Source organism: Lissotriton helveticus, chromosome 6 (genome assembly GCF_964261635.1).
Source record: "Lissotriton helveticus chromosome 6, aLisHel1.1, whole genome shotgun sequence".
NCBI lineage: Eukaryota > Metazoa > Chordata > Amphibia > Caudata > Salamandridae > Lissotriton > Lissotriton helveticus.
Genome location: NC_136067.1, coordinates 69477489 through 69483488, shown reverse-complemented (window position 1 = coordinate 69483488; position 6000 = coordinate 69477489). Strand labels below are relative to the sequence as shown.

Genomic DNA, 6000 nt, shown 5'->3' with positions numbered 1-6000 from the left:
GCTGTCTCTGGGGAGGTTAAAACTCGTATAATCCCATTTAGACAGGCTGCTAGTCAGATATTACTAGGTCCCCGCAGAAGCGTCCATTCGGTTACGGCCACACGTCTGTCATTTAACCCAAGCTTTAGGCCGGCAAGCAGGAAAGAAGATACACCACCACTCGCAAGAACGCCTCCTCTCTATAAGCAGATTAAGTGGCTACACTTCTGTCACGTGAGACAATGTTTAGACCGGAAGCTGGACATCCTTGCCACTTTCTGGAGCGTCTCCTCTCTCTATGGATCTCCGCTCGCAGAAACGTCTCCACTCTATGGCCCCCTGCACTTCCGCACTCCTGTCACGTGATGCGCCTCGCGCTTTCACCTGGGTAATGTAGTCCCGGGCCCCAGAGGAGATAGCTCTGTCCGCCTATAGGCTGTTACGGGGCCCCGGGGAACCTACCGAGGCTCTCGGCCCGCCTGTGTACGGCCGCTTGGAACCCGCACTTGGTGGCGGCCTCCGAGACGCAGGTAAGGCGAGCCTGGCAGAGTGCTCTCTCCCGGGGCCCACGGGCCACACTTAAGGGACATGAAGTCAGTCAGGGGTACAGGATCTATGCACCCCTCCTTCCTCGGGGCCTTCTGAATTGAGCTTTTCGTCCCTCCCCTTAAGGGTGGGGGCCTATGTCACTATTTCAAGTCGACCCTCTCTGTCCTAAACAGTGGGGGCTCTTGGCGGGCCGTATACTCCATGCCCTCCCCCAGGTTCACGCACAATACTGCGCAGTTTAGTGGACGAGCACCCCTCCCTCCAGGAGAGCGCTTCGCGTGCCCTCGGGCTAAACTGGCAAGTGCGCGGCTCCTGCGTGCGGTATTGGCGCCAAGGATCAACAGCCAGGAGGAGGCTCGCTTCCGCGTGAAGCACTAACCCCAGGGATGGAATTTCGCCTAATAACGGCCCCTGGCAACGCTTCTTAATTCCAAGATTACATTTCTTTTAAATAAAATGCCACTGATTTCAAAAGACAATGACAGGCACATTGCATGTGACGCATTATGTAGATCGCTCTTGTTCCTGCTGCCTTCAACCCCTAGTATTTTGAATGTTTATGTAAATGCATGAAATCGCCGTATACCTGTCTAAATGTACCCTGCACTTAGTGGCATCTGTCCACCATACAACCATTGGTACGGAACGGAGGTAACCCATGCCTGTCTGGTATTACTTTTGTTTATAGTTCTAATATGGGTATAAGTACAACTTTATTATTGGAGTATACCTAGGTCACATCCACTGCTCTACATTGGAATGTTTCTTTGGTCGTACTCGTAGTAAATTGTAGTCCTTTTTTAGGTCGAACATTCAAGACCTGTTGTAACTTGTCTTGTGGGCTGAAAGCCACCCCCTGCTTTTGATTTGTTTGTTTCGCTGACCTTTTAAAAATCCTTGATTTCTAGTGGTCAGTCCTGCCTCTTTGTTCCTCCTTTTTCTCTTCATTTCCTCCCAGGCAGCAGGGACTAAGTACTGTCTCATTACACTATGGCTCTTCATCAGTTCTTTAGGGGACTATTTTGTTTTTCGTTTCCTGCTCTCTTGCTGTCTGCATGTGTTCCGCTTTGTTGCCATTGCTGCTTAGATTATACTAAAGTATTCCTCCCTCCCACCTTCTCTTAATGCTACAGTTGTGTAAGTGCTATCCCACCACCCCTCCTTTCTGTGTTTATTTTTAAAGCTTTTTTTGCACTTTTCGATCTCCACCGTCAGTTGGGCTTTTTTGGTAGGATATTTGCATGTTTGGAGTTCCTTTTAAGGGAAATTAGGCTTGTTGTACAGCACACTGCTCTCATTTAATCTCCTCCACCCCTCACTGCTTGCCGGCCCCCAACTCCTAGATAGCTGCATTTATTGTGGTTTTGATTTCTTGCCCTTATTTTTAATTAATAGCTTTAATTTATCAGAAGGTGTTAAGCGGACACCAGACTCGAACCGGGATCCTCAGCTCATGAGTCAGCAGCTCTCACCATTGCCATATCCTTTTCCTTGACCTGTTGTAGGGTGCAGTACCTCATGTGGCCTAAAGAGGTTGCAGGGGACACCCAGTACCAACCTGTGGTACTGCACCCTCACAGTACTTCTTGTTGTGTTATGCTTCTTTCCTGGGTCATGGGGCAGGAGCAGTGCTGGAGGCAGGGAGCAGACTTCTGGGGTTTTTGCTTTTGATAATCTGATGGCGTGCCCCTTCTTTCTGATACACTTCTGCACATCAAAAATTAAAATTGCTGCATAACTATAAAACGATAAACGCCACAGATACTTTCGGTCATCCACTCATAGTTGAATTGCGGCTTATTTTCACTTGCTTCAGCTCTAATGCCTCGCTGCCCTGGTGCATGCAAGCACTGTTTCCAAGCACTTCAAGGTTGGGAGTGCAGCCGGTTTTCTGTCCTTCTGGTTCTTAGTTCATTTCTCCAGCCCGCAATTTAACATTTGGTCCGGTCTCTTCTGACAGTGTAGTCAAAGCTGTCTGCTATACGTGCCCATTTAAAGTTCGATCTGTGTAAAAATGCGTAAATTCTAATATAAAATGTGACATTACTGCACCCGCCACAGCTTGAGGGGGAGTGGTTGTGGAGAGCGGGGCTGGCCCAACGTCGGACCCGCGCTGCAGCTCTATGTGACTAACACTAGGTTGTTGTCTGCTGTGGCAAGGGCCGGCCTCAGCCTCTGAAACTCGTGCGCTTAGCCCAGCGCATGCTGAGCAGATTTAGTCTCTGCTGTGTAAATCATGGTACGAGCCCTGGGTTGATCGAGGGGTGCTCCAGCCAGCTGGAAGCTCCTGTGAGAATGAAGTGCACTCAACAGGACGGATAACTCCTTCAGCCTTCATGGATCTTCGGCAGCTGCTTCACCTCTAGACACTCAATGAAAGGCTTCGGGTCAGTGCAGGCTGAGCGACAGCGGGATCTTTTCATAACAAATGAATACCAGGGGCACAAATAGCTTCTGCCACTGGCAGAATTCATAATTTTTTGACCTCCATGACCTCCTTTCGCTTGTGGCTGTGCCAGTCACGGCAACACTGACAGTGGGCACTGTCTCTCTAAAGGTTTCGAGCACAGCTCTGAACACAGCGTGCCACGCCATGCCCTCTCACTCTAACCACAATCTACACCTGCAGACGGGTCAGCAACATCTGTGTCTCTGTGCCAGCCGACCCTCACCGGAGTGGTAACTGACTCCTGTATCCGGCACATCACGCTGTCAGAGCACCTGTCTGCAGTGAGTAACCCCACAGACCGCAGCTGCAGCGACCAGGCTAAGCAACAGGAATTTACCCAGCACTCAGTGACTCCGTCGTTAAGTGAAAGATAACATAGTAATCAATCATGTTCCAGCTGGAGAGAAATCAGAGGTGTTTCGTGTAACTTTAGACACACCAGTAGCACAGATGCTTAATACATGCCTGTAGCAAAGCACATGTATTCTGTATATCACAGAACAATATTTTATGTGGGTAGCTCAGGGAGTCATGCTTCTGTCACAGAGATCCTAATCCACAAAGTGACCTAAAAACTGTTATCAAAGACATCAGCTGCATGCAAAGAGCACAGTATGACCAGAATCATCATGACTGAACTGGCCCATACCGTGGTGGAGCTCGCTCTGTCTAGTGCCAAAGTATTTATTTCCTAATTTTATTTAATTTACTCAGAAGAGACTAACCACACCTGCCATGCAGGGGCGTCTCTAGGCTCATGGCGGCCCTGAGCAGGGAGCGTAGGTAGGGGGCCCCGGAAGAGGGGGTCCGGGCTGGGCCCCAAAGAAGGTGGGGGGGGGGCAGGGTGTTTGGAAGTGGAACAGAGCCGGAGGCCGCCAAATCCCTGCCAGGGGCCGCCACGCAAATATGTATCCATCCTCAGAGGATTATTATATTAAGGATATATATTGGTGTGGCGGCCCCTGGGGTTTGATGGCCCTGTGCAGGTGCACAGCTTGCACATGCCTAAGGCCGCCCCTGCTGCCATGTAAGAATTAACAAGAGAAGGCAGTAGGGGAAAACATGCGCAGGATAGTGTACAAAATATCCACAGTTCAAAATCACAAAAGCGTAAGTGCTCAAGGCTAGCATACAACGACTGCCCCACGTTGTAAAATGAAGAAGAAAGTCCACATATGATCCAAGTTAGCAATTGATAGCCCGAGCAAAAAAAAACTTAGCGTGAGAGCACATATAAGAAATCAAGTCTAAGTTTATAATAATTTCTTCTTGTTTATTCCAAGATCAAACATCCTTTTTATTCAATCTTCTTGGTATATGTTGTCCAACCCACAAACAATGCCAACACGTGTTTCGTTCATATGGTGGTGAGCCAAAGACTTCATCAGGGCTAAAACAAATACAAAGTAGCCATATTACATTATGTAACACCCTACGCTTGTATAAGTGATACATCAAATTACTTAGACAAATAGTCTTAACCATTGATGAACATGCGTTGTAATATGCAATAAGGTTAAAACCCAGGTTTCCATATAAGCGGGGCATTTATCTTTTTAAAAACCAATTAATAGGAGGGGCCGAGATAGAAAACAAAGTCAGAAGATCATCACCCATACTGTTCGTACGTGCTCACATATTAGGCAACAGTGTGATTAGATATAGTGATAAAGAATAGTCCGGACCATAATCACCACACCACATAGTGCTCATAGCAAAGACTCTATACACTTACCACTAAGAAAATTAACTTTAGAGACTATAGTCTTGACATCAAGTAAAAAGCCTATCTCAATAATCCAAGTTCCTTAAAAGAGGACAGAAAGTAATCAGTCTACTGTGGTACCTGTAGCGAAGGGTGTCCTATATGCAAGCCTCACTACACAAACAAAATACATGTATACTCAGCTAGAGAATAATCAATCTTAAAGTCCTATTGAGACAACGGCACATACTACCTAACATGCATAATTTTAGAGTACAGGTTGGCCATACAAATTACACAACATATGCAAGAAGCATCAACTTGCATATATAAGTAGATATATATATACACACACACACACACACACACACAATATACTTATTAGTTAAGCCACAGAGTTTCTGGTCATAAGTTAAATCACCAAAAGGTGAAGAGGAAGCAGCATCTTCAAAAACAACCCACGTACATTTAGGTATCTTATTAGCGAAAAATATATGAATTGGGAGCAAAGCCATGGAATGAACATAAACGCGTATAATAGAGGCCGAGATATAATTTTAAAAGTATATTCCTTAGAACATAGCAATAAAGTCTAATATTTGCCAAATTATCTATCAAAAGTAAAATACCTTGTATTCAAATTACAGCGTAGCGCACTTGTATCGAAACTAACATTTCATCATCAGTTGTGCAAAGGGCACGGTAGACCAAGTATACTAATAAGTAAAAAAATATATAATTAGGATTTCTCAAAGTATAAATCACAGCAGGCTAACCAAGATCACAAACACATCTAAAATAGTGTGCCACAATTAGAAGAAATTTAATTATAGAGTTACCCTTCTGGTGATTTAACTTATGACCAGTAACTCTGTGGCTTAACTATTAAGTATATTGTGTGTGTGTATATATCTACTTATATATGCAAGTTGATCCTTCTTGCATATGTTGTGTAATTTGTATGGCCAAACTGTACTTTAAAGTTAAGCATGTTAGATAGTACGTGCCCTTGTCTCAATAGGACATTAAGGTTGATTATTCTCTTGCTGAGTATACATGTATTTCGAGTTTCATAGTTAACTTTTATGTTTGTGTAGTGAGGCTGGCATATAGGACAACCTTCGCTACAGGTACCACAGTAGACTGATTACTTACTGTCCTCTTTTAAGGAACTTGGATTCTTGAGATAGGCTTTTTACTTGATGTCAAGACTATAGTCTCTAAAGATAATATTCTTAGTGGTATGTGAATAGAGTTTTTGCTATGAGCACTATGTGGTGTGGTGATTATGATCCTGACTATTCTTTATCACTATATC

At 45.0% G+C, this 6000-nt stretch overlaps 1 protein-coding gene across 1 annotated transcript in view; it reads left to right on the top strand.

Moving 5' to 3' along the window:
* The first annotated feature begins 351 nt into the window (after positions 1 to 351).
* Positions 352 to 6000, top strand: part of CMTR1 (cap methyltransferase 1) — a 650563-nt gene continuing 644914 nt past the window's right edge. Inside the window, exon 1 of the mRNA XM_078647373.1 lies at positions 352 to 509. The gene's annotated coding sequence lies outside the window, so the exon portion shown is untranslated. The remainder of the gene's footprint in view (positions 510 to 6000) is intronic.